The sequence below is a fragment of the Solanum stenotomum genome, chromosome 1 (assembly GCF_019186545.1).
Source record: "Solanum stenotomum isolate F172 chromosome 1, ASM1918654v1, whole genome shotgun sequence".
NCBI classification, from domain to species: domain Eukaryota; kingdom Viridiplantae; phylum Streptophyta; class Magnoliopsida; order Solanales; family Solanaceae; genus Solanum; species Solanum stenotomum.
The window spans coordinates 57,916,939-57,944,619 of NC_064282.1; the positions used below are offsets into that span (position 1 = coordinate 57,916,939).

The 27,681-nt window shown below is 34.1% G+C and overlaps 1 pseudogene; it reads right to left on the minus strand.

Moving 5' to 3' along the window:
• Window positions 1-13,617, minus strand: part of LOC125854763 (uncharacterized) — a 153,476-nt pseudogene extending 139,859 nt beyond the window's left edge.
• Between the last annotated feature and the right edge of the window lie 14,064 nt (window positions 13,618-27,681).

Below are 27,681 nucleotides of genomic sequence, written 5' to 3' on the forward strand. Positions count from 1 at the left end.
AAGGGCATAACTCGCTCATACGAACTCGAAATCGAGCAAACTCGGCGTCGTTGAAAAGATCATTCCAAGGGCTTTCCAAACATAACTGGAACTACTCCTAGCTCATCCTGAGCTAGGAGGTATGACTATTTCCGATTTCCAGCTTCTCTATAGTTATTTCAACTTACCGAGTGTTACAATTTATAGGAATGAATTAGGGTTCTTGGCTCATGTTTTAGCGGGATTTCAAGAATCAAATTGGTCGTAATTCAAAATCCATCTCTGAACTTACTTTGTCCAAATCACAGAGTCTCTTGGCATCTTATGTTGGTCAAATCACCACGGAGAGGGAGAATGGAGAAGAGCTAAAGAAGTGTTCAAGGTTTGCACGAAAATAGGACTAGTGAATCTGTCAATGGCTAAAAAGAAAAAAGACCAGAAAAAATGAAGGGGATGAGGCAACAACTATTTTGATTTAGATGATAGGTTTAGGGTTTCTATCTTAACTGCAGATTTGGATTTGGGCTGCACATAGGGCTTTTGGGCCCAATTTGGGGCTATTTGCCTTTCTTCTTTTAAATTATGTTGGGCTTCTTACTTAATACTCCCTTTGTCCCAATTTATGTGGCACTTTTCATTTTTTGAGAGTCAAACAATTTAAGTTTGACCGAGAATTTGTGGATGGAATCTTCCAATTTTTTGAAATGAAATTTATATATTTGTAAACTACGTAAAAAGTACTATAAGTCACAATAATTGATAATTCGAAATAATTAAAATATTTATGAAAAAATTATGGTCAAAGATAGACTTGTTTGAATCTTGAAATCCGAAAAGTGCCACATAAAATGGGACGGAGGGAGTAACTGATACAATATATGTTAAAAAATGACAACTAATAATTTACATAATAAAAATATCAATATTACAAATTTACGTTAATATAAAATAGGCAAATATAAAAGAAGGATTTATAATTAGTTTAATAAGTACGAAACTTGAAATAAAGCGACAACAAAGTAGTTTTCTTAAGAAAAGAAGGTGTAAAAAGTGATAATAGTAATTTCGATAATAAAACAAATAATTTTAGTAGATAAATAGTTGTAGTAGTAAAATTGTTGTGAAAAAGAAATATTTGACATGTTATTAATTTAGAAGCTCAAAAACAATAAATTAAAAGAAAGAAGGGTCAAAATTTCGATGTCAACAACTTGTCCCTCTTTAACCAGAGACGATGTAAGAGTTTTTGGGCAAAGAAGTTGACGTTGTAGCCAATTTTTTCCTGACCAATAAATACGACCTAGGGAGAGTATGAGAAAATATGAGCATTGGATAACTGATGAGGTATAGAATTTTGTAAACAAGGTAGTCGCGAGCTTACAAAAATTGCTCCAATATTGAATTATGATGTTATTGGATATTGTGATCAAGCAGAGTATTCGAGATTGGAGTCGAGCAATGTTCAAGGTAGACCTTTGACTTTTGACCATTGTTGGAAAGCTAAACTTTCACAACAAATAATTACCCAGTTCATTGCTTAGATAAAGTTCCACGTTGCATTGTGTCTCTTGTTGCTGCATGTAAAATGTGATTTCTGCCAAATCTTGATAAAATTGTTAGGAAATAATATAAAGCTAAAATTATAAATAAATATCAATCAAGAGTTTATGTATACTACAACGCCGAGCAATGGATATTTCGTTGCTAATTTCGTCGCTATATTGTAATTAATTATATCGCCATCCTTTTGTTGCTAATTTTGTAGGTAAATTTATGGCGCGTAAAATTGGCGCCAATTTTTTGCAACGGAGTTGATATTTCGTCGCTACGCCATCACTATATATGGTGTTAATTTACTTTTAGTTTTTATAGCGACGTAATTATAAATCCATAGCTAATCCATCGTTATATAGCGACGAAAATATGTTTGTTGCTAAAATCCATCACTAAACGCTGATTTTTTTGTAGTGATATTTTTACATAAAAATGTGGATAAATTCTGCAGTCTCTTCTATACCCATATATCTGTCATTAGACGTGTAACAGATTAACTGAATAGCTCCAAGGTTACTCATTAAAGTAGTGACTAACTTTGACAAGTTCTGAATATCCCATATTTTGCACATTTTATCCTAGTTCAAATTGCAAATGTTAGGCCATCAGGATGCCGCGTTGATGCAAATGAGTAGTCCACAAGTCCACACAAAGGATAAAAAAACATTTCCATTCCTACAGTCAACTAAAAAACCTATCACGATCAACAAGCACCATAAATCTTCTCCCCAAGATCATTTAGTTGGAGTGTAATATGTCGTATCAGCAAAGAGATGAAGTTCATTACATAGAAGATGAATATGAAATGGAAGAACTAGATTATTTTGTTGATGAGTTCCAAGGCGTAGACTTGGGTGGCTTTGATCGGTTGAAGATGAGTTGCAAGACATACACTTGGATGACTTAGATTTGGATGTAGATGAGCTCTTAGACGTAGGCTTAGGTGGAATTGATTCAGATGTAGATGAGTACGATTACATGAATAAAAGAATGTAAGATATTTTGGCTATAGAGGTAAGGAAGCGCAAAGATATTAAAGGGATCCCCTAGAAAGGGTTCCCATAACCAGGGAGACAACTAAGCAAAGAAGACTACAATGCTATCAGAACTATGAAAATATTCCTCACACTGGTTAGACATCAGAAAAGGAGTTCAAAACCACGAAGAAAGGTAATTTAAACTATAATTTCAGATAGAATGGAAGATTCATAACATCAATGTCCTCTCATCCCCCACTGAGGAATTTGGTTTGGACACCTTTTAACCATGAGGCGTGCATGATGTCTAATTTTTTCAGTCATTTGTTGTACTAACGTCCTCTCAACCCCCAGTTGTGGAAGTTGGTTTGGGCACCTTCGAAGCATGATGTGTACCTAATGTCTCATTTCTTTGAAATTCATTGTTCAATTGATTTGGTGAAAACTGAAATTCTCAATTTATCAAGGCATGTAGCGCCACTCTTGAAAAATCTTTAAATCCTTTTAGAGAGATTTAGGGAGATCCTAGAAAGCACTCTTGCCGTGAAAGATTAGTTGTTTTTTACGAGCGGATTGCAAGAAGAACTTATTGTCAAGTATTTAGATAAGTTTGGAGTTTTCTTTTGTTCTCGTCGACCTAAGTCGAGGATGTCATTACCACTGCTATTGAGATTAAAATAAACTGCCAAAGGTGCACTTCATTTTATAGCTTCAAATAATGATTCTAGAGTTAGAGATTTTGATTTCGAGAAATTTTAAATAGCTAACCATTTCCATTTTCCCGAGCCAGTGAATCATGGATCACTCAGTCCTCATGACAATCTCTAACTCCAGGATGGCATCACTGGCCAGGGAAATTTGAAATGATTAGATAGTTGAGATTTCTCCAAATCAAAAACTCTAACTCTAGAATCATTATTTGATGTTATAAAATAGAGTGCACCACTGATAGTGTTGTTAATGTTAATAGCAATGGCAATGGCATAATTGTTATACGTTGGTCAAGAACAGAAGCAAACACCAAGATTATCTAAATACTAGACGATTAGTTCTCCTTGCAATATACCAGCAATAAGCAACTTATCTTTCACAACAAGAATAATTACTCGGGTCTCTGTAAATCACTCTTAAAGGCTTTCAAGGTGTTTATCGAGTGGCGCTACATGCCTTGATAAATGGACAATTATTGTTTTTGTGCAGGTCCATGATGACTAGTGAATGATATAAAAATGAGACATCAGAAGATGCCTCGACAAAATTCCTCAGTTGGGGGTGAGGAAATGTTGATGTATAGGATCTTGTATTCCATAGGAAATCATAGTAGAAATAATCACCCAATCCTAGAAAGTCGCCGGAAATTGACGCACATTGCTTTGTCTAGTTGTGTTTTCTTCCCCTGAATATGGGGTTCATGCATATATCGTTGGCTCTACTTTTATTAATATAACCATTGGCCAACTTGGTGGCATATATTGGTCATACTCGCCTGCCAGCAACGATAGCTATTTGATTCTCTACCCTGATCGTAGAAGCTCCATTACAATTTGAGAATTATTATTGAATTGCGTATCTACATTATTACATTGAGATCATATCTATAGATACTATATTAGAATCCTTTCTCGACTAGGAAACTACAGTACTATTCTTTTCCAAGTAGGATTATATATTTTTATTTTATTTTATGACTGTTATGATCGGATCATCTTTCATGCACCCCGACTAAATTTACAAGAGACCTACCACCTCCCTAGCAACAACTATCAGGTAACTCTGTTCACCAAAACTAGTATAGATGGAATGAATCAACTAATGTTTTTGTCCCCGTTGAGTTTTGACCTTAAGACGTAGGAATCTCAACCACTTCATTGACCACTCGGCCACACCCTAGGGTACCAAATAGGATTTTATATACTAATCCTTTTCCAAGTAGGTGGCCTGTGTTATAAAGGAGACCACACTCAGTTTTATCATTCAAATGATGGAGATAATCTACATTACAAATAGCACGATAAAAAAAATATGAACCTAAATATCATCCCCTTCTACCCTCAAAGTGCTTATATTATTTCATCAAGATATGAATAGTTGTGTCATCACCCAAACTCAAGGAGGCTACTAAATATGTGATTCCACACACCAATGATAAGGGACTCTCTATTAGGACTAAAAGACACTCGTGATATGTCACCAGAGAAATCATTTTCTTATTCCACCTCATATCCACATTTTACAAAAAAAAATGTACAAAAATTCTACAAGCTCAGCCATACCCATAAATATTTCATCACATGCCTAGCAGATTGACCGAAAGCTCCAATGTTACCCTTCAAAGTAGAGACTAACATAGACAAGTTTTGAATATCCCATAATTTGCATGTTTTATTATGGTTCTCATTTGCAGAGGTTAGGCCAGCAGGATGTCATGATAATGCAAATGAGTAGTCCACATGTCTACATAAAGGACAAACAACCTTTCTATTCCTGGAGTTAATGAAAAAACATATCGCGATCAGTGGCGGATCCAGGAATTAAGCTCAGGGGTTTCGAAATTTAAAGAAGAAGCTCATGTGGTAATGTAAGTGCGAGGTGAGCATAGTAACCCCGACATGCTTTTTGTACAAGGTATCTCATTGGTTGATAAAAGTTAACACTTCTTAAAATTTCTTGTACTTTTTATACTTTTATTTTGTAATGTTTTACTTTATTTTGAATTTTAATTTTTTTTAAATTAGTATCCATTTAAACACATATTACTAGGAAAATTATCAAGATTCTCTAAAAGTGTGTAAGTATAGATTTACTAATATTATAATGCATATTCAAAAGATAAATAAATGGCATCATCAATTTTTTAGTTCATGTAGTTTAATTTACTAGGTTAGTCATCACTTGTTGAGTGTAACACGTCCCATCAACAAGGAGATGAAGCCGATTACGTAGCAAATTAATATGAAATGAAAGAACTAGATGAATTAATTGATTAGTTCCAACGCGTAGACTTGGGTGGCTTTGATTCGGATGTCGATGAGTTGCAAGGCATAGACTTGGATGACTCTGATTTGGATATAGATGAGTTTCTATGCATAGACTTAGGTGACTTTGATTCAGATGTACATGAGTATGACTACATGAATAAAAGAATGCATAATATTTCGGTTGTTGAGGTAAGGAATAACAAAGGTATTCAAGCGATCCCTAAGGAAAGGGTTACCATAACTAGGGAGACAACTAGGCAAATAAGACTACAACACTATCAAAACTATGAAAATATTCCTTAATCTGGTGAGATATCAGAAAAGGAGTGCAAAACCATAAAGAAAGACGATTTATACTATGATTTTAGATCGAATGCAAGATCAATTACATTAACGATTTCTTACCCTAGCTGAGAAATTTGGTTTGGGCACCATCTAAGCATGATGTATACCTAATGTCTCATTTTTCTATCATTGATTGGTCATCATTGACATGTGCTAAAACTGAAATTCTCAAGTTATCATGGGATGTAGCGCCACTAGAGAATCATCCTGAAAGATTTTTAGAGGAATTGAAGGAGACATGAGTAAGAACTCTTGTTGTGAAAGATAAGATTTTTGTTACTAGTGGATTGCATGGAGAACTTATCGTCAAGTATTTAAATAAGACTTGAGTTTTCTTTTATTCATGCCAACCTATGTCGATGATGCCATTACCACTTCTATTGAGATTAATAACACTGTCAGTGGTGCACTTCATTTAATAGCTTCAAATTATTGATGGCAATCTTTAACTCCTGGATGGCATCACTGGCTAGGGGAATTGGAAATATTTAGACTATTGAAATTTCTCCAAATCAAAATCTCTAACTCTAGAATTATTATTTGAAGCTATAAAAAGAAGTGCACCGCTGATAGTATTAGTAGTCTTAATAGCAGTGACAATGGCATCATCGTCATATGTCAACCGAGAACAAAAACAGACTTTAGGATTATCTATGTACTTGACGATTAGTTTCTTTGCAATCCACTAGAAACTTACTTTTCACAGTTAGAGTGCTTACTAGGGTCTCCGTAAATCCCTCTAAAAGGCTTTCAAGATGTTTCTCGAGTGACGCTACATGACCTGATAAATTGAAAATTTTAGTTTTTGCGCTGGTCAATGATGACCAATGAATGATAGAAAAATGTGACATAAGGTACACGTCATGCTTAGAAGATTCTCATACCAAAATTCCTCAGTTGGGGGAGAGATAATGTTGATGTAATGGATCTTGCATTCCATCTAAAATAATAGTATAAACTGTCTTTCTTTGTGTTTTTTCACTACTTTTCTGATGTCTCACCAGATTGAGGAATATTTTCATAGTTCTGATAGCATTGTAGTCTTATTTTCCTACTCGTCTCCCTGGCTATGGTAACCCTTTCCTATGGGATCCCTTGAATATCTTTTACCTTCCTTACCTCGACAGTTGAAATATTTTATGCAAAGATATGACACCTGGGCCTAACTCAACCCCAAATCTAAGTCGTGAAGGGAGGTTTGTCAAAGTCCACATAAGGAGACAAATTGTCCATCCCTCTACCGATGTGAGACTTCTTAACATCTTGGATTCTTTATTCATGTATTCATACTCATCTACATCCTAATCAAAGCCACCTAAGTCTACAGACGCTTTGGAAATCATCTACATCCAAATTAAAGTCATTCAAAGTCTATGTCTTGCAACTCATCTACATCCTAATCAAACCCACCCAAGTCTACGCCCTAGAACCCATCAATAAAATCATCTAGTTCTTCCATTTCTTATTCATCTAATACATAATCAACATCATCTACTTGCTGATGGGACATGTTACACTCCAACTAATTGTATTGGGGCAAAAATTTAGAGTGCCTATTTTTCTCTTGTTGATCACTATCGATTTTTTGGTTAACTCCAAAAATGGAGAAGTTGTTTACCCTTTGTGTGGACATGTGGACTACTCATTTGAATCATCGTGGCATTCTGATGGCCTAACGTTTGCAAGTGGGAATAAATATAAATGTGTAAAATATGGGATATTCGAAAACTTATCCAAGTTAGTCACTACTTTGAAGGGTAACCTTGGAGCTATTTGGTCAATCTGCTACATGTCTGATTACAGATTTATGTGCAAGGTAGAGCTAGTAGAATTTGCTATTATTTTCTTATGTAAAATGTGGAAATCATAGTAAAAACAAGCACCCTACCCTACAAAGTTTGCAGAAATTGACCCTACCATTGCCTCACACCGCAAGGTGCATCAAATGTGGACAATGGCATTTTCCTAGTCCGATTTGGTGGGCCCTTTTCTGTATTTTAAATAATATAAATAACCATACTTGGTCTGTCTCGATTTCCATTGGTCGGTCTGCTATCCGGAACAAACCTTTGTCCATGTAATCTTGAATCAGATTCCTGAAATTTACATAATTATTTGTAGAGTGAGTCCATTTCTCATGCCATTTTTAGGAGTAGACGACTATTGTAGAAGCACAGAGCAAGAGCAAAGGAAAAATTCTCTTAGCGTTAACTCTTCTTCTCTTTACTTAGCATTATTTCTTGTTTATAACATGAATTATAGCTTTTGTAATCAGATTGGAGTGGCTAAAAGCCCTCTTTCTAGGGTTATGGCCATAGTATGAACTTCGTCTTGTATTATATAGTTGTTATTGCGATTTTCTACCATATATTTTTCTCTCTTAATCTTATACTTACTATTACGTTGATTTGTGATCAATAGGATAAATGGATAATCTTAATGGAACTTGAGAGAGGAAAGTTGGAGATAGAACTAGATTAAGGGGAGTAGGATGCGTTCTGCGAAACGGATTTGCAGCTAGGATAGTTTGTGATGGTTAAAGGTTCGAGAGACCATCACTATAATATCAACTTTGTGAGTTAGCGAAACGGTAGAAATTTTCATAGCAATTGTATATAAATATGAAGAGATTACGCAAGCGCCATAGCGCAATTTATTATCTTCTCTATGAACAACCTCTATGATATCAATTTTATTTACCTGTCTTGTTTTAGTTATAATAAATAGTGTAGTATAGTGTTGAAAATTTTGAGATATTTTTGTTATTTTGGTTGTTACAGGTGTTAATCTTAGCTGTTGTGGGTAGATGACAACTTTTATGCAAAACTCTGACAGGAGGCAAACCCCTCCAAAATTAAAGGAAATCTATATTCGCTCCAACCAAAACCCAAAAGGTTCCTTTATCAGAGGTTGAAGGAGCAAGCCTTGTTGCAAGTGCTTCGCAACCCACCACTTGTAGTACTGACAGCTCAACCACAAGCCCCAATCGCAATATGCGAAGTGGCAATCCCACTAGTAGAAAGTGTAAACTTTATTATTACAAAACCTAACATTACTAGAAGATGGGAGCTAGAGTAGAATATGGTGCACTTATTAAACACAAACGAGAAGTTCACATGCTTACCATAAGAGGACCCATAGGCTCATCTCTAGAATTTCCTATAGATCACAAATACTTACATCACACAGGATGTCTGATCGGAATGTGAGACTCACTCTGTTTCTATCCTCTTTGTTAAGGGAAGCCAAGAGGTGGCTTTTAGTTGACCCTACCAACTCTATCACTTCATGGGATGATTTGGCAAAAATGTTTCTTGCAAGGTTCTTTCCATTTGGGAAGGGGGCTAAATTGAGGAGTGAGATCTTGGATTTTAGGTAGATGAAAGGTGAAGGCTTTAGATATTCATTCTTAGCCTTAATCAGGTTGGCGGCCAGTAATCCTTAGTGGACCAGTGAGTCCAATAAAAGATGCAGTGAAGAGATTCTAGAGGTTGATGGGATGACTAGTATACAAGAACAAATTGCAGCGATGAACAACTTTAGCTAATTAACCAAATTTTTTATGGGTCAAGCGTAAGTGCAAGCTCAAGTTCAGTGAGTTCAACAATCTTAGTTGTTCTGTGAAGCCTGTGGAGGTCATGGTGCACAATTTTTTGGAAATAGACTTCTGTTTTTCAACTCGTGAACAGATTTTCTCTCTCTTGACAAGAGAACAATAACTAGTGATAGTGAACTACAGATTTCTAATGAATTCTCACCTGGTCACGTAATTTGCACTTTCACTAGTAGTAAAGTAGCAATGAGAAGTGAAGAAAGTTCCTTCGCACATTTAAGATGAAAAATATAACATTCAGCACAAAAACATTAGAGTCAGAGCACTGATTAAAAAGGCTGCACTAGTGTTAAAGCGTGGATCACAAGCTCCAAAAATGACGATTAGCCCCAATATAGCAAGGATCTGATAGCAACAGAGAATCTCAAATTACAGTTTGCTTCAACCTAGGAACAAGTCCAGCATGGAGTAACTAGTTTTATTTGTAGTTCTAATCTATACAATAGTTTTTCTTAGGGAATGACAAATTGTCTTGCAATCAAAATAAGCAACCACCTCAAGTTCAAAAACAAGGTGTTGGATATAGTACAGACTACAGACACAAAAGAACAGTCTGCCAACAAAACCAAGTGATCACAAAGTTTGGGCCAATTTTAAGTGATACATTTGCTCACATTAGACTTAATTTTAGTCTTGACATAAACCTGATCAAGAATCTTATGCAAGGGAAGTGAATCCCCCTTAGCATTTGCACGATATATGGGGCTATTTAATGCAAAAAAAGAAATGTTAGCACACACTAGTATCACAATGCAAATTGCCATCATATTTAATGATGGTACAGACTGTCTTCACTGAAATTTTCAAAAGAAATAGATGATCGAAAAAGTAAACAAGTTGCACTCCAATTTATCAAATGTAACTCCACGACGTTGTCTCAGTAAGAAAAATATTTTGAAACATCTCAAACATCACTTATAGCTATGAATATCAAATAAACTCCAAAATCATACAGAATTTGGAGCTATAAGATTACACAAGGGGGGGAAGAATAGATATTAAAAGAACATAATGGCACAAGACGACAATAATCTCAAGCTTTAGGACATTTTTTCTTTAATAATTAATATTGCATAAAATTGTATAGATGTGCAGAGTGAATGCAGAAAGGGACCTATAGATTCAATCCATTGAATTCAGGTCTTCAAGACTAACAATAGCTTCACCCTACGGAAACACAAAAATGTTAGTCACAGAACACCACTTTCTTACCAACCCAAAAATCAAATTTTGATCCGTCTACACTCTATACACTGAACTCTTGACAGCTCTGTAAATTCTGGAAGCTTTCTATACAAGGTGATGGATAGCCTCCATTGTTTCAACCCATTCTTTCCATTTCATTTGTTGATCCCTACATCTATTACAACCATGAAAGGAGACTTTCAATGAAATGGAAAGAATGGGTTGAAACAATGAAGGCTATCCATCACCCTATATGGAAAGCTGTAGGAATTTACGGAGCTGTCAAAAGTTCAATTTATAGAGTCCAGGCGGATCAAAATTTAATTTCTGGGTAGGTAGAAAGGTGGTATTCTGAGACTAACACTTTTGTGTTACCGAGGGGTGAAGCTATTGTTACTCTTGAAGACATGAATTCAATAATTTGAACCTACTTTTATCCAAGACAATTGAAAGTAATAAAATTTCAAATGGACCATGCACAAAGATACATTGGGCTCCCTACACCTATAGGAACATACCTTAGGAGGTTGGAATTCACAAACATCAAGAGCACCACAACATCAACCAAAAACAAGGCTTGAATAGTTATTTAACCACAAAATATAGTAATATCAATTCCAAACCAAATAAGCCCTCACAGAGAGCAATCCCACAGAGCGCTTCCAAATTAAACAACTCCAAACGCTGGAAAACAATTGAAACCAGCAAACCCAACCAGATATAGATAAACAAAAAATTAAAGCAGACCTTGGTAACAAATATTGAAGCAACAGAGACAAATAGGGACTGGAGCAGCAGTGGATCCAACACAACAACACGAAAAGTGATCAGAGTAAACTGATGTTGCAATTAAAAATTTGTATATCTTCACAGATGCTGGATAAGATAGCGGAACAATCTAAATCCAGTCAACAAAAGAAAAAAATTGTCTAAAAGATCTTCGCCCTTTGCCGAAGGTGAGGGAAACTGGTAACTCATGGATAAGTGACCAAAGCAGAGAAAAAAAGAAAAGAAACGAAACCTTAACTTGGCTCTGATACTATCTCACTCATAAGGTATGGAGAATAATTTGTATATTACTCAAAGAGAACAAGGATAAAAATACATGAAGAGACCAAACTAACTATGATGACTAAATATTCAAATCCCTAAAATCAGTAGAAACAAATTAAGCATAGAATTTCGGTTGCTACAAGGAGAAAACCACTACAGGAACGCTAACAGAAGGTAGAGGGTGAAGAGGACACAAATGGAGCAATGACATGTATTCAAAACATATAGTGATCAAATATGACATGAGAAGAATCTTGCTAACTCTTAGCAAACAGGATCTGGTATCATTGTCGAGAGTACCCATTTTGCATTATAGAAACTACAGAAGGGGTCAAAGATGTCAATCGTTCAATCACTAATCCAGATTGACTAAATGCAAGATTCTCAAAATGTAGCCATCATCGAAGACAATGAACATGTATAGATACAAACGTGATGAAATGGATAAAGATGATATTGCATTAGTGGAAGCTTTAAACTTGTGCAGCAAGTTCCCCGACATGGAATCAATTTTGCAAAACAGTCCATCAGCAACAGCCGTTTAAATGAATGAACCATGTGAAGTCCAAGAGAGGGCCCAACATGAGCACAAAAGAGAGCTGAAATTTCAGCCCAAAGTGTGTTGAATTCTCTCCCAACAATGGCTGAAAATCACACAATATAGAGCCCAAATATAAGATGAAGTCATGTGGGCTTTGGGTGCAAATTTGCCAATTTTCTCCTTATTCCTGTTAGCTAATTTTAGGAAGAAGTTTGATATTTGTATCATATGTTTTCCTAATTTAAAGTTTCATAGTTTAAAAGTTTTCTAATTAAAAGTAGGATTTGAATCTCATGCTATTTTGAATAGGTTTCTCCTATATGTAGGGGTGGATTTTGTTACTTTCAAAAGACATGAATAATATTATTTGAGAGGTTTCTCTCCTTTACACCTCTGTGTATGGTGACTATGAATTTATCTTACAACATTATAAGAAACGATTCTTTAAAGGTAAGTTAAATTCTTAACTTTATATCTTTGGTTTTATTAAAGTAATTAAAGAAGGTAATTAGTCATTTATTAATCGTTGTCTCTAATTTCTTCGAAATAGAGGTCTAGATAACTTTTGATCTAAGTTCTTGAATTGACTTTATTAGTATCATAATTAGTTTTAGTCTGCTAATTTTGAATACTAAGATAGCTCAAGTTCATAGCACTTCATTTTGAAATTTGAAAATTTTATTCTCGAATTTTACATATCTTTTAATTGCTTTCTTTAATCTTTGTTTCATTTTTACATTTTTTTTCTTGTTTATTCAAGTAACCCCATTTTTATAATTGAACCCTAGGGTTTCTCTATAAATGGCTCCACAATTCCTGATTAACACTCAATACTTACAATTTTACATAAGCTTAAACTATAAAGCTTTTTGTTCTCAAGTTTACTTAAGCTACTTTGTTCCTAAGCAACAACACAAGCTCATAATCTAGATTCTAAATAAAACTATTTATTATTGTTCTTGCACTCATTTATCGTTCCATTGTTGTCATCTATTTTATAATAAGGTCAATTTTATCCGTATGCCTTTAAACCACCCTTAGAAATTTAATTATACCATTTTACGGTAAAAAACATCATACAAAATGAAAAAAGAAGAACTAAACGGCACAACATATATATGCATGAACTAAAAGGCACAACATATACATGCATGACAACATTAATTCTTTTTTCCTAAAAGTAAAAGTTGAATAGCCGGAAACTATACAAAAAGTATAATTAGCTACAATTATTCACGTACGAAAAATGGTGAAAAGAATTAATTAATACGAGTGAAAATTCACTTGAGGGAAAAATATTACCTTGGCACGGCCATCACCGGAGCTGATAGCAAAGAAGTTCAAAGAGGAACTAAAACAAGTCAAGATGTCCCTAATATTTCATGTTCCCATTGCGGAAATGAAGCTTAGGTTAAGAACTTTGGCTTGTGGTGGCGTGTTGGACGGTGGAAAACGGGGGTGGCCGCTGAAAAGAGAAATAACAAAGTTTTATACTTGTGCACTGAAATAATGTGGCTTCAAATTTTTATACTTATATTTTGGTTTTTGTGGGTGGTTGGGGGAGGGCCGAAGGGGTTGTGCTTTATTTATGTACCTAACTCTTATTTAGTCACGGATTTCCAAGTTAAAATTCGAAATTTGAGTTTTTCAAATTAAGGTTTTGTGAATGGAAGTTTCAAAAAGTCTAACATTGTTTTGACCTAATTTTTGGGAACTTGAAAATATTTGAAGATCAGATTTTTAAAATCTGATCAAATTTCACAGTCAAACATATATTTGAAAATGAATTTTCAAAACTTACTCCCAAAATTTTGTTAGAAATTTTACGGAAATACTGTGTCATGGGATAGATGAGGTGATCTTATTTATGTTGAGGCCAAGAACATGGGTTAGCTACAAATATTGAGGTAGAGGTGAGAGCAGTCTGGGAAACACTACAATTTTGCATCAGGAAAAATATGAATCATGTTCATCTAGGATGTGATTCCCTAGTATTGAAAAACATGATCACTAGTAGTTGGAAAATACCTTGTGAGTTAGCAGAAATGATGGAGGAAATACATGACATGGTGGGGAAAATCAGAGTACAGGTTTCACATAATTTTAGAGAAGCAAATCAATTGGCAGACTACAAAGCAAATTCAGTAATAAATAAAGAAGAAATAAAGACATTTCAGAATTTCATATAGTTACCAAGTTTGGGAAGAAGGATTCTTAACATAGATAAACAACAAATCCCTTCAGTTTGCATCAAGAAAAGGATAATTAACACTAACAACAATGGATATCATGCTTTGTTACAGATCAGAAGACACATTGTTCCACAACTATGATATGTACAGGTTAGATATTAGCTATGTTGGGAGCAAAAAAGATGTTAAGGAACCTATCATATTTCTAAGCTATGACACCCAGCAAAAAGGGACACAGGGACCAGCAAAAAAGATAGAGTATAGAGGCCAAATCTGATTTCAAAACAAGCTTCCAGCAAAAAGTTGAAGGGAGGGAGATACAAGATCTTCTTCTATTTTGCTTCACTTGCAAAATAAAGAGAATCAAAATAGGAATAGAAGCAACAGGGAAGATGGTAATAGCGAGTCACTTACACAGATTTGCATGGAGGAAGCACAAGGCACATACTCTCTTTCAATTTCTTCACGAACTCAGGCTTTCTAACCAGAGAACACACCTACAAAGAAAACATTGTCAGCTGCGAAGAAGGATCAAGAACTCAACATGGAAAGAACGAGGCATACCTTTGAGAGATGATATTTCTAGCATCCATCATAAGTTGGACATGAAGGATGTTTATCACCCAAAGAAGGAGGAACATTAAGTCTGAGCAAGGGGACAATGACAAACATTGGGATAGAGGCGAGCTGAAAAAGAGGAGAGGAAGAGAAACAAAGGAGAAAAGGATAGCTCATTTAGAAAACCCTAGTTTTAGGGTAGTGCCTTTATCCACTTGGTTTTGCCAATTTGGGCCGATCAGGTTGAACCTTTTATTAATGATGTTTGGCCCAGTTATTTAATTAATAAGATGGATCTTGAGTCCAAATTTAATTTTTTCAAAAATATCCCCAATACTTGAGGCATGTAAAAAATACTATCTTTAAAGATATTTCATTTGATTGTATCCTTGTATTCAACAAGCTCTTCTTATATATACAAAAGTTAAAATCTAATAAAAAAATCAAATAGGAAAAATAAAATTCAGCATACTAGAATATATGAGGAATTAATATGTTTATATCTTCTCTTTTTCTCCCCAAAGAGAGAATACAATAAGCATATATAGGTGTGAATGAACTCAAAATGATCACAACAGGAGTAAATGAGATAGGTAATTATGGGAAAATATTACAAATATCAATTGCAACATTAATATTTGAATCAGAAGTAATGACCAATCTTTAATGGATAAATATAAAGATTAGCTATTAAGGCTATAAATGGTCTTTTCAAATGTAGTAATAGAAAAAATAATTATTTTGAGATACTCCTATTAAATAACATTTGTAAAACGTTTATGGTCAAATACTAACTTAAATTGAAAAATAAAAGTGCAATCCCTACTCCAGCTTCTTTAACCATTTCCCTTCATCATCTCATTTCCCCCCTTTAATTACTTCTTATGATTGAGTTTAATTAGATAATGTTTGATCCTTATATAAGTTTGATTTAAGAAAAATATAAATATTATCAGATATTGAACTTTAAAAATAAGAGAATCCAACGCAAATTTATTATTTTTGAGATTTAGATTTTATTTCACTTTTAAAAGTGATGAAATTGCTATTAAAAATTATGTATCAAAATCATATTCAAAATTTAAAATTAACTTGGATCCATTTTAAAATAAAAATATATTATTAATTTTTTTTACATAATATATTATCGTGATTATCATAATTTGGATTATCAAGATTGCAATAGTAAATATTTGAAAAAACTAGTGTGACTCTCCAAGCATATACTGAAAATTTTGAAAGAATTATAGTATATATTTGAAAAAATTTATGTGACCTTCAAGTATTTATTGAAAATCTTGAAGAATCAACATAACTTATTGTTAAAGCACCTTCACTCACGTTATTTTAAGCTTTTGCCAAAATCATCCTTAAATTATACCTCAAACTTAAACTATATCCTTAAAGTAGTATTCCTAGCAGAAAACATATCATTCAAGTATTTAAAAGTGAACAATTTTCATCCTTCTACTTGAATTTATCATAAAACTAACAAATCCCACAAAAATCAAATCATCCCTTCGTAATTATTATTCTTAGATACGCAAAAAATTCTAGTCTGAACTTTTTCGGTGATTGAGTTTAGCATTATGCAAAATCTTTTAATTTGACAATTTTTTCCATTTATTTTTCATGTAATTTGATACTAAATATATTATTAGTTGAAATATGTTTCTTCTCAATTGAATATGCTTGAAGCGGCATTTGTTGGAGACTTCCGCTTCTAATCATGTATAATGAAACTCATATGCGAGACATAATCAATATTTTGATCATTTCAATATCAGATTGGCCAAAAAATTTATTATCTAAATACAGTTTTGCTATGAAAAAGGTAAAGATAATTAAGCTCCAATTTCTTTCCATTACTAAATGAGAAAAGGAGAAAATCATGTATCCTCACCTTCCAAACATTTTTTTTTGTTTCTGTAAGCAATAATATCTAAGATTCTTAATATATTTTTTTCAGGAACTTCTTATAGGAAGTGATGATATTATGTAGGAAAACTTTTGTTGATAGTCATGTGAACTAGTCATGTTTTTGTTGGTTCCCTTAGTTTTTTAACTATATCTAACAGAAGCATGAAAATTGTTCACTTTTAAATACTTGAAGGATGTTTTCTGCTAAGAATGATATTTTAAAGATGTAGTTTAAGTTTGAGGTATAGTTTAAGGATATTTTTGGCCAAAAACACTATTATTTTCATCTCCAATTTTAATGTTGTAACAGTAGGGGATCCATTGAAAGCAAAGAGCATGTTAATTTCTTTTTGCTACCATCTAACTTCCAAATTGCTACATGTCGATCACTAACAGAAGAAGAAAGAAAATGTCCCCCATCTTCAGAGAAAATCATACAAAAATAGATCAGAAGATTTATACCAAACCTATGTTGCTTTGACTGTTAAAAATGTCGACAGGTGCGTGTTAGATCCTCCAAAAGTATTGTGTATCTTTGGAGGATCCTACACAGGTGTGGCAACTCTTTGGAGAGTCCAAGCAACATAGTGACACTCACAGGGTGGTATTGCTTTAGAGGAATCTTTAAACTTGTGCAGTAAATTCCCCGTCATGGAATCAATTTTGCAAATCAGTACATAAGCACCAGCCGTTTAAATGAATGAACCATGTGAAGGGAATGAGATGGCATTGACACCACTACTCATAAGCGTAGAATTTCAATCAATGCAGGGGAGATATGCCATATCATAATCTTAACAAATGATAATATTTAGATAAATATAGAAAAATTCAACTTTGAGCTGTGAGAACGATAAATATAGAAACACTAAAGAAAAGCTTCAAGATGGAGACAGTACAAGATCTATGATCTACAAGTCATTACTAATTCTGCTAATATTTTTTTATCACTAATAGTTCTGCTTCACTTTTTCAAGTTCAGGATTCCCAGAAACTAGAGTTCCAGCATAAAGCCATATATTAAGGAAGTCACAACAAAAGCAGTAAGCAACTAATGACAATAGAAAAACAAGAGTGAAACATTGGAAAATTTTACAAAATTTCATAAAAAATCTCCCTTCTTGAAAGTTGGACACATTTGCTAGACATCAAACTCCAAACCTCTCTTCTAGGTAACTCTACACAAACTTAGGAAGATGAGAAACAATCACATAGTTTATCCTAATTGGGTCCCATACATGAGATATAAATTCATTCAGATTAGTTATGGCCAGCATCACTTAAAAATATAGGTCATAGGTGAGAGGCTAATCTGGGTAGACAGTTAAAGGCTCGAAAAATCATGATTATAAGATCAACCTTGTGAGTCAGTGAAATTATAGAAATTAGCATAGCAATTTCATACACATATGTAGAGATTACGTGTCACGCCCCAAGCCTACACCCTGGGCTAGACTAACACTCGAGAACCATTGTTGGCCTCAAGCGAACCCTTGACCTAGCTTAATACTCAGCGGAAGACTTTACTCAACAAAGATAAATTCATGGAATAAACTAAAATGTTGTAAAGAAACATTCAACTGACCCATAAGGCAACTCAAGTCTCAACATAAACGGAATGAAAATGAAAATGAGAAGACTAATGAACTATAACTATATCTCTATGAAGCATCTAATACTATGAGGGATGTCGGGAAAAGATCCCCGGCATCCTAACAACTGAAATGATAGAGCAATATAAAAAGGGATCCTCCAGAAAGCAAGGAGGCTCACCAAATGACTCTAAAATGTTTGACTAGATCAACGAAGCGTTGGATGATGATCCTGGTTACCTGTATCTGCATCATAAAATGATGCAGGCCAAATGGCCTCAGTACATTGAATGTACGAGCATGCGAGAGGAATTCTAAACAAAACGTAAGCTTGAACTGGAATATGAAAGAATTACTTACCTCAACTTTACTCAACTCATGAATACTCAACTCAATGCAGAAATAAAACAACAATAAAGATGCAGTTTATATAAAGCATTTAACATAGTAGATAACATCTCGAAGTATTGGAAAACACAATAATATCTCTGTTTACGAGATTCTCTAACCGGCAACCATCACTAGCTATGTGATGATACAACGTCTCGTCCATGCTACCAGAACTGTCCTATAACTTTCCGAGATATAGAGTCGATCCACTAAGCTATGCTTAAAAGCATTAAGGAATCATCTAAAAAGTATGACCCTTTCTACCCATGTTGGCTACATGGACGTTTATGGAGACTTGAGTTATTATGAACTCGTCCCCATATCGGTGCTCAATACTACTCCCAAAATATACTCAGCTCATATGTTTAAAAACATAACTCTTTCTCTGTGGTTTGAGATTATTACTCAAAAACTAGCTCAAAAGCTCTCTTGGAAACCGGTGTTTCCTCTCTTGTTTAAATGTGAAAACACTTACTCTTTGGGAATACTTAGTTCCCATATAATCTTTTAAAGAAAATGAACTTCACCCTTACTCTTACTCAACTCAATGCTCAAGTCTTAAAACAAGTTTAAAACATTTGTAAAAAACTTTTGAAATGACTCTAAGAACTATTTAGACTTGGCTTTTAACTTTCCTTGAATTTGAATTTACGAATTCAAGGTTATTATTCATGTTTATGGATGATTTCTAGATGTTTAGAAGTCATTTAGAGTAGTTAGAATCGATAGGAATTGTGAGTACACTTTAGAAGTACTCATACGGGCTAAACAACGAAAAACGGATGGGGGCAGGAGACCCTGGCGCACTATTGGCCAATGCTATGAGAAGGCCTACTGGGGTCGTGAGATCTGATGAGCCCTCTCGAGTTAATATTTCAAAACGAGCCTCAGTTTCAACTACTCACTCGGCACACCAGTCACATAATGCCTCTACTCATGTGGCTCCACAATCTGGTTATACTATATCTACACCCACTGTGGTACCTAGTTCGGGTTGCCAAACATTGCAGGGCTATTCACATCTTGGTCGTGGGTCTACCATACCATCAACTAGTGCTAGTCAATGCAATAGTTTGAATACTAGTAGTGGATCAATTGGACTTTCCAATCTTCATCTTGAATCCAACGGCTCAGAGCCTAGTACTCCTACCACGCAGCACTCATTTGCACATGATCCTCAGCCAGGAGATAGAGACAATTTTCGGAGACTCGTCATCGAGCCATGAGGATACAAGTATGATTTAATTATGTTTCATCTTTTATTTATCTATTTATATTTTAATTGATTGATTATTTTTTGTTTACTCTACTTTATCAATGAACTCGTATTTCAGCTTACGTCCGGATGTGGGTATGGCAAAGATTATTTTAAAGTGCATCGGAACTCATTATAATGGTGTGTATCCGAATTGGAGTTCGATTCCACTTAACACTCAAGGGCAGATGTTCAACGAATTTAAGGTAAGAATATATATAAATTAAATTCACATCATATACATTAAAATTCTCTAGTCATTTGAACAATAAATATTTAGTTATTTTTTATTACAGAAATATTAGGTATGGCTCCCGAACAAGAGGATGACGTTCAAGTGAACTTCAAGCTTAAAGCTTCAAAGTTGCTTTCTAGCACATTTTGTGACTGTCGGAGAGAAAATAGAATTCCTAAGTTTATGCTACCGGATCGATGGGCTCTGTTATCGAAACATTGGAGTACCGATGAAAAATTTAAAAAGAGGAGTGAGATTGGGAAGATGGCTCGCGCATCAGAAAAGGGAGGCTCTTTGCACACTGGTGGAGCTATTAGCCAGGTTACTAGGAAGGAAAGAATGGTATACTTTCTTAATTTAGTAAAATAATTTATTTCTTTTTTGATAAGTATATTTTGGAGATTAATGAGATCAAATTCTATATATGTTATTTGTAGGAAAAAGAGTTGGGTAGGCCGATAGCTATAGTAGAGATGTTCAAGGTTACTCACGTCAAGAAGAGTACGAACCCCACAGAAGAATAAAGATGGATTGAGCCACGTGCTCATGAGACATATGTAAGAACTCCATTCAAACTAATCTTTTTTTCTTTTCCTTGTATATATTACATTTTTATTCTTAGAGTTCTTTGTTTAAATTACAGGATAGGTATATACGATTATCTCAGGAATATCGTAGTACTCTACCTCTTGAGAGTCAGGATAGACCATTTACACAAGAAGAAAACGAGAATCTTTGGAAACAGAGTGTTGGTAAACCGATTAGAGGTTCAGTCTATGGCTATCCAGAAAAGGCATATTAGAAGAAGTCATGGTATTGTGGTTCATCATCCTCAAGCTTGGATGGCGGGGATAGAGAGACAATATCTGCAGTGGAGAGTAAGAGAGCTTATCTCAATGCCGAGCTTGCTGCTGTAGCTGAAAGTGAGAAGAAGAGAGAAGAAAGAGAGAAGAAAGAGAGAAGAAGAGAGAAGAAAAAGAGAGGAAGATAGAGGAGGAGATTGCGGCAGCAAAGGAGGTAGAGAACAAGAGGTATGCAGCGCTTCAGGCCCAACAAACTTTTCTTTTTGAATGAGGAAATATTCTTCCTCCATGTCCGGCCAGCAGTGATGGATCTGATCAGGAGGGTGATGAGAATGATAAGTCTGATAAGAAAAGTGAGGGTGATGATAATGGTAAGTCTGATAAGGAGAGTGAGGGTGATGATGAGTAGTTGTATCTATTTGACATTTTAGACTTCTATATTTTTGGAATTGTTTAATTTGATCATATTTTAGTTTATTTTGAAGTTGGATGAAGTTCATTTTGAAATAGTTTAATGTATATGTTAAAATTATTGTGTTGTTTTGGTTGGATGAAGTTTATTTGGCTTTGGGTTGTTTTGGTATAAATATGTAGGTGGACAACTAAAAATTGCAGCAATTTGCTGCATGTTTTGTAGCAAAAATCCGACCTCCTGAGGTCAGAATTTCAAAAATAAAAAATAAAAATATCGACCACTAGAGGTCAGAATTCCAAAATTATAAAATAAAAATGCCGACCTCCGGAGGTCAGAATTTAAAAAAAATACAAAAATAAAAATACCGACCTCCGGAGGTCAGAATTTTTAAAATACAAAAATAAACATACCGACATCCGTAGGTCAGAATTTCAAAAATACAAAAATAAAAATACCGACCTCCGGAGGTCAGAATTTCAACATTACAAAAATAAAAATACCGACCTCCGGAGGTCAGCATTTCAACATTACAAAAATAAAAATACCGACCTCCTGAGGTCAGAATCTCAAAAATAATAATACCGACCTCCGGAGGTCAGAATCTCAAAAATGCAAAAATAAAAATATCGACCTCTAGAGGTCGGAATTTAAAAATTAAGAAGACACAAATACCGACATCCGGATTTCGGTATTCCATGAGAAATAAATATTCTGACCTCAAGAAGTCAAAAATAATAATATATAAAACTGACCTTTGGAAGTCGGAAAATAAAATAATGAATTTTCCGACATAAAATAAAAACTGACCTCGAGAGGTCAGTAAATACCGACCTACAGAGGTCGGTATTGAATAGCGACCAAGCTTTTTTCGACCTAGCTGGGATGTCGGTTTTAGGTCGGTATTTCAGGGAATACCGACCTCCGGAGGTCGGTATTTCTAGGTCGGTATTCACTGTTTTTTTAGTAGTGTTTGTTTTAGCATTGTTTTTGGGCTAAACCAATTTTCGCTTAGTCTTTTACATGTTTGTACAGACTTGATTAATTCGAAATAAAGGAGCTCGAGCTCAGAAATTTAGTTTTTAAAAAAATCTTATAACATGTACAAACAAGTAAAAGACCAAGCAAAAATTGGTTTAGCCCTAAAACAACGCTAAAACGAAAATCCCAGCCCACTAAGTGAGGTTATTAACTTCTCTAACATATTTCCTAAAAAGTAGGGTTTCCAATTTGAGCTCCCTATCTTTCTCTCCATGTCGCCGCAAGGAACCTTGTGGAATCTAACCTTCCTCTTCCACTCGCTTTAGGTCATCAACACCTTCCTCTTGTTTGCCACGTCTTTTTCTTAGCTACTAAAGGTAGGTTTTCAATTTATTCTTTTCAATTTTCTAATTTTCCTTTTCTCCTTGTAGAGACATTATCCTGTGGATTAATGGTTACATGAACTGGTTTCAATAGAGGTGCCTCATCTTGTGGTGGGCTCACAACTCTCAGTAAGTATCCAACATTTCCCTGTTTCTTCCTCCGCCCTTTTCTTCCTCTCTGACTCTATATTTCCAGTTGAAGTTGCAGTGCAGTAACTTCTAAGATATAGAGAGTCGATTCTTTCAAATTAGTTAGGTTATTCCTCTTCTATCTGATTGGGAAAGTTTTCAATTATTCTCTTACTTAGATTTCTAATGATTCAATATAATGCTCATTTAAATATCGCAAACACTTTGGGCAAAGAAAGAAGCAGTTGAATTCATTGTTGTCGAATAAAGAAAAGACAAAGGATATTTGGAGGAAAGCTAAGGAATAACTAGTTATACTTTTAAATTTTTTATTTAGAAGACATTTTTACTAAAGTTATGATCATATTAAGGCTAACATTGAAACATTATTGACTGAGGTTGTAGTCCTGGCATGACTATACTTTAGACATATAGTAATTATACATCAAATATTTAATTACTTGTCAAGGTCAACTTTCATACATATTTTACTAGATTTGTGACCTTGCCAAAGCCAGAAGATTAGGCATATAATAGCTTCATATCTGGTGTGAAATCGGACATATACATGACATACAAAATTACAAAATGATTTGCATAAATAAGATTTTTTGATGTCATAGTTTAAAGTTGGCTTCATATTTCAGGCTTTATACTGTTTTCTTAGTGAGATCTCTACTATATTCTCCCTCATATCCTTGGGAGCAGATACTTTGTTCATAACCTAGCCTAACCCCAAGGAAATATAAATTAGACCTTCGTACTCTTAAATGTGTCTTTCTTTGTTACTCTAGAGTTCAAAAAGGGTACTGTTTCTATTTACCATATCTGTGTCGATACCTTATGTAGGCCGATGTCACATACTTTGAATCACAACCTTATTATACATCTTGTAATCATCTTGATGTCTCTGAGGTCTTATTCCTTCCTTTCAGGTCTTACCTGTAGCAACTTTTGAGGAACCTACAGTTACTTGTACATCTCTACTTGTAGTGCCATCACTCTTGGCTTATCATCGCCATCCGCATCTAGCACCATTCTCCGGTGAATTATGCCATGCGTCAAGCAATATTGCTACTACGGACTTGCCTCTTCCTAGCCAACCGATTGCATTTCAGAAAGGTATACAATCCACTCGAAATACTAACCCATATTATACTTACTTGAATTATCATCATATATCATCACCCCACTATGCCTTTGTATCATTTGTCCTCTATTATTATCCCTAAGACTATGGGTGAAATACTTTCTCATTTTTAAGGGAGGTACACTATTATTGATTCCATGTATGCTTTACATACATGTGGTACTTGAGAGCTAGTCTCACTTCCTGTAGGTAAATCTACTATTGGTTGTCGTTGAATTTATGCAGTCAAAAATGGTTTAGATAGTTAGGTTTATAAGGCTCACCTTGTTGCCAAAGGGTATACTCAGTGTAATACCCAATTTTAACTCGAGGTCCAAACAGTGTACAACATATAGTGATTCTTAATGCTATTTTAAAGAGTCGCCACCTAATTATGTGAAAAGTAAATTATGATACCTATTTTACTAAGGTTATGTAATATTAACTCTACATTAAGGTCTACCTAACCTTATACGATTCTAGTAAGGATACTAATTTATCCTAAAGGAATGGGGTAAGACATCCTTAAAGATCCGTAAAACACAGTTAACCGGTCAAACTGAGGTTAATTAATTAAACAAGAAAATAATGCTAAAGAATTTGCAAAAAACCATGAGTGGAAACATTTTAACATTTGAAAAACTATTTTATATTTGGAAAGAATTGACTTGCATTTTTCTTTTTTGAAAACAATAGATAATCACTTGTTTAAAACTCGAAGCACCCAAGTATGAAGCAACCATACGTGCCTTATAGACACAACATTAAATTCCAATTCAACAGATTTGAACTATAAAGAAAACTTACTTCTCACACCATGATCCTTTAACATTAATTTTTTTTTACATAGCCAAATATTAAATATTCAGGATGAAAAGGAACAAACTCATACATACATTTCTACTAACAGAGAATAGAACGGAGGCTGCTAACTGAGGAACAAAAGAGACTTAAACTCAAATTTATATGCATCGAGATAAAGCGCGATCATGGCGAGCATATAATTTGTAGCATATTTTATAACTAAGCATGACAATAAAGATCTCCATTAAAACGTATTCCTACTTTAAGAAGCATACATGAGCTGCAAATGTTTAACATACAAGGACAATGAATAAGCTATCAACTGGGAGGAAAAAAAAGTCAACAAAAGATCTCATATAAACCTTTTTTTAAAACTAAGGGTGTGTTTGGTATGAAGGAAAATGTTTTTCATGGAAAATGTTTTCGTAGAAACTGTTTCATGAAAAACAAGTGTTTGTGACTTATTTTCTCATGTTTGGTTGGTAAGTAGAAAATATTTTCCCAAAAAGATTTTTTTAATGTTTGATTTATGAATGAAAAATGTTTATGAGAAAATATCTTTTATTTTTACTAGAGTAGAAAATAATTTTTGAAATTGAAAATATTTTTTAATAACAAACTTAAACTTTTTTGAGGGGTGGGGTCGAGAGTATGGGTGAAAAATAAAAATATGAAATTGAAAATATTTTTCAAAAGAAACTTAATTTTTTTTTGGTGGGGGGGGGGGGGGGGGGNTAAGGGTGGGGTAAAAAAAATATTGAAGTTAAAAATAGTTTTTAAAAACAAGCTTTAATTATTTTTTTTTGAAGGGGGTTGGGGGGCTGGTTTGAGGGTAGTGACAAAATAAATTAATTTTTTTAACAAAAACAATTGTAATTTGAAGTTGGAAGAGAATTTTGGAAACTATTTTCCTTAAATTTTGAAGGAAAGTCATTTTCCTTACATTTGAGGAAAATGAATTGATTTGGAAAACATTTTTCAAAACATTTAACCCAACCAAACATGAGAAATTTGGAAAACATTTTCCGGAAAATATTTTTCTTCATACCAAACACATCCTAACTCATTCCTTAATTTCAAGATGGCTAAAACACGAAAGAAATATGACTTCATATTCCTAAAAAGATTAAACCGAACAAAAATACATCACTTCATTATAGCTAGAACAAGCAAAATCTTTCTCGACACCAAATCAGAGGAAAAGGGGTGAAAATCACCTGCTATAGGGTAGTGGACGGGGCTGCTTCGATCAAAGTCTATATTCGAACAATAACAAACTCGAACAAGCTTGAAGCTAGAGTTTCTGTCAAAATTGAAAGAGGATACAAAAGATAATTTTTGAGAGCAGAAAGCAATGGTTCAAGGTGCTATAGGGGTGGGGTGGGGGGGAGAAAAGCTTCTTTTATTAAAAATAAATACAAAGGCTGCTATAGAGATCCCAAAAAAACTTCCGAAACTCGAATGCAAAATGTTGGTATTTATAGGAATGAATTAGGGTTCTTGGCTCAAGTTTTAGCGGGATTTCAAGAATCAATTTAGTCGTAATTCAAAATCCATCTCTGAACTTACTCTGTCCAAATCGCAGAGTCTCTTGGCATCTTATGTTGGTCAAATCACCACGGAGAGGGAGAATGGAGAAGAGCTAAAGAAGTGTTCAAGGTTTGCACGAAAATAGGACTACTGAATCTGTCAATGGCTAAAAAGAAAAAAGACCAGAAAAAACGAAGGGGATGAGGCAACAACTATTTTGATTTAGAAGATAGGTTTAGGGTTTCTATCTTAACTGCAGATTTGGATTTGGGCTGCACATAGGGCTTTTGGGCCCAATTTGGGGCTATTTGCCTTTCTTCTTTTAAATTATGTTGGGCTTCTTACTTAATACTCCATTTGTCCCAATTTATGTGGCACATTTTATTTTCTTAGAGTCAAACAGATTAAGTTTGATCGAGAATTTGTGGATGGAATCTTCAAATTTTTTGAAACAAAATTTATATATTTGTAAACTACCTAAAAAGTACTATAAGTCATAATAATTGATAATTCAAAATAATTAAAAGATTTATGGAAAAATTACGTCAAAGATAGACTTGTTTGAATCTTGAAACCCGAAAAGTGCCACATAAAATGGGACGAAGGGAGTAACTGATACAATATATGTTAAAAAATGACAACTAATAATTTACATAATAAAAATATCAATATTACAAATTTACATTAATATAAAATAGAAAAATATAAAAGAAGGATTTATAATTAGTTTAATAAGTACGAAACTTGAAATAAAGCTACAACAAATTATTTTCTTAAGAAAAGAAGGTGTAAAAAGTGATAATAGTAATTTCGATAATAAAACATATAATTTTAGTAGATAAATAGTTGTAGTAGTAAAATAGTTGTGAAAAAGGAATATTTGGCACGTTATTAATTTAGAAGCTCAAAAACAATAAATTAAAAGAAAGAAGGGTCAAAATTCGGTGTCAACAACTTGTCCCTCTTTAACCAGAGACGATGTAAGAGTTTTTGGGCAAAGAAGTTGACGTTGTAGCCAATTTTGTCCTGACCAATAAATATGACCTAGGGAGAATATGAGAAAATATGAGCATTGGATAACTGATGAGGTATAGAATTTTGTAAACAAGGTAGTCGCGAGCTTACATAAATTGCTCCAATATT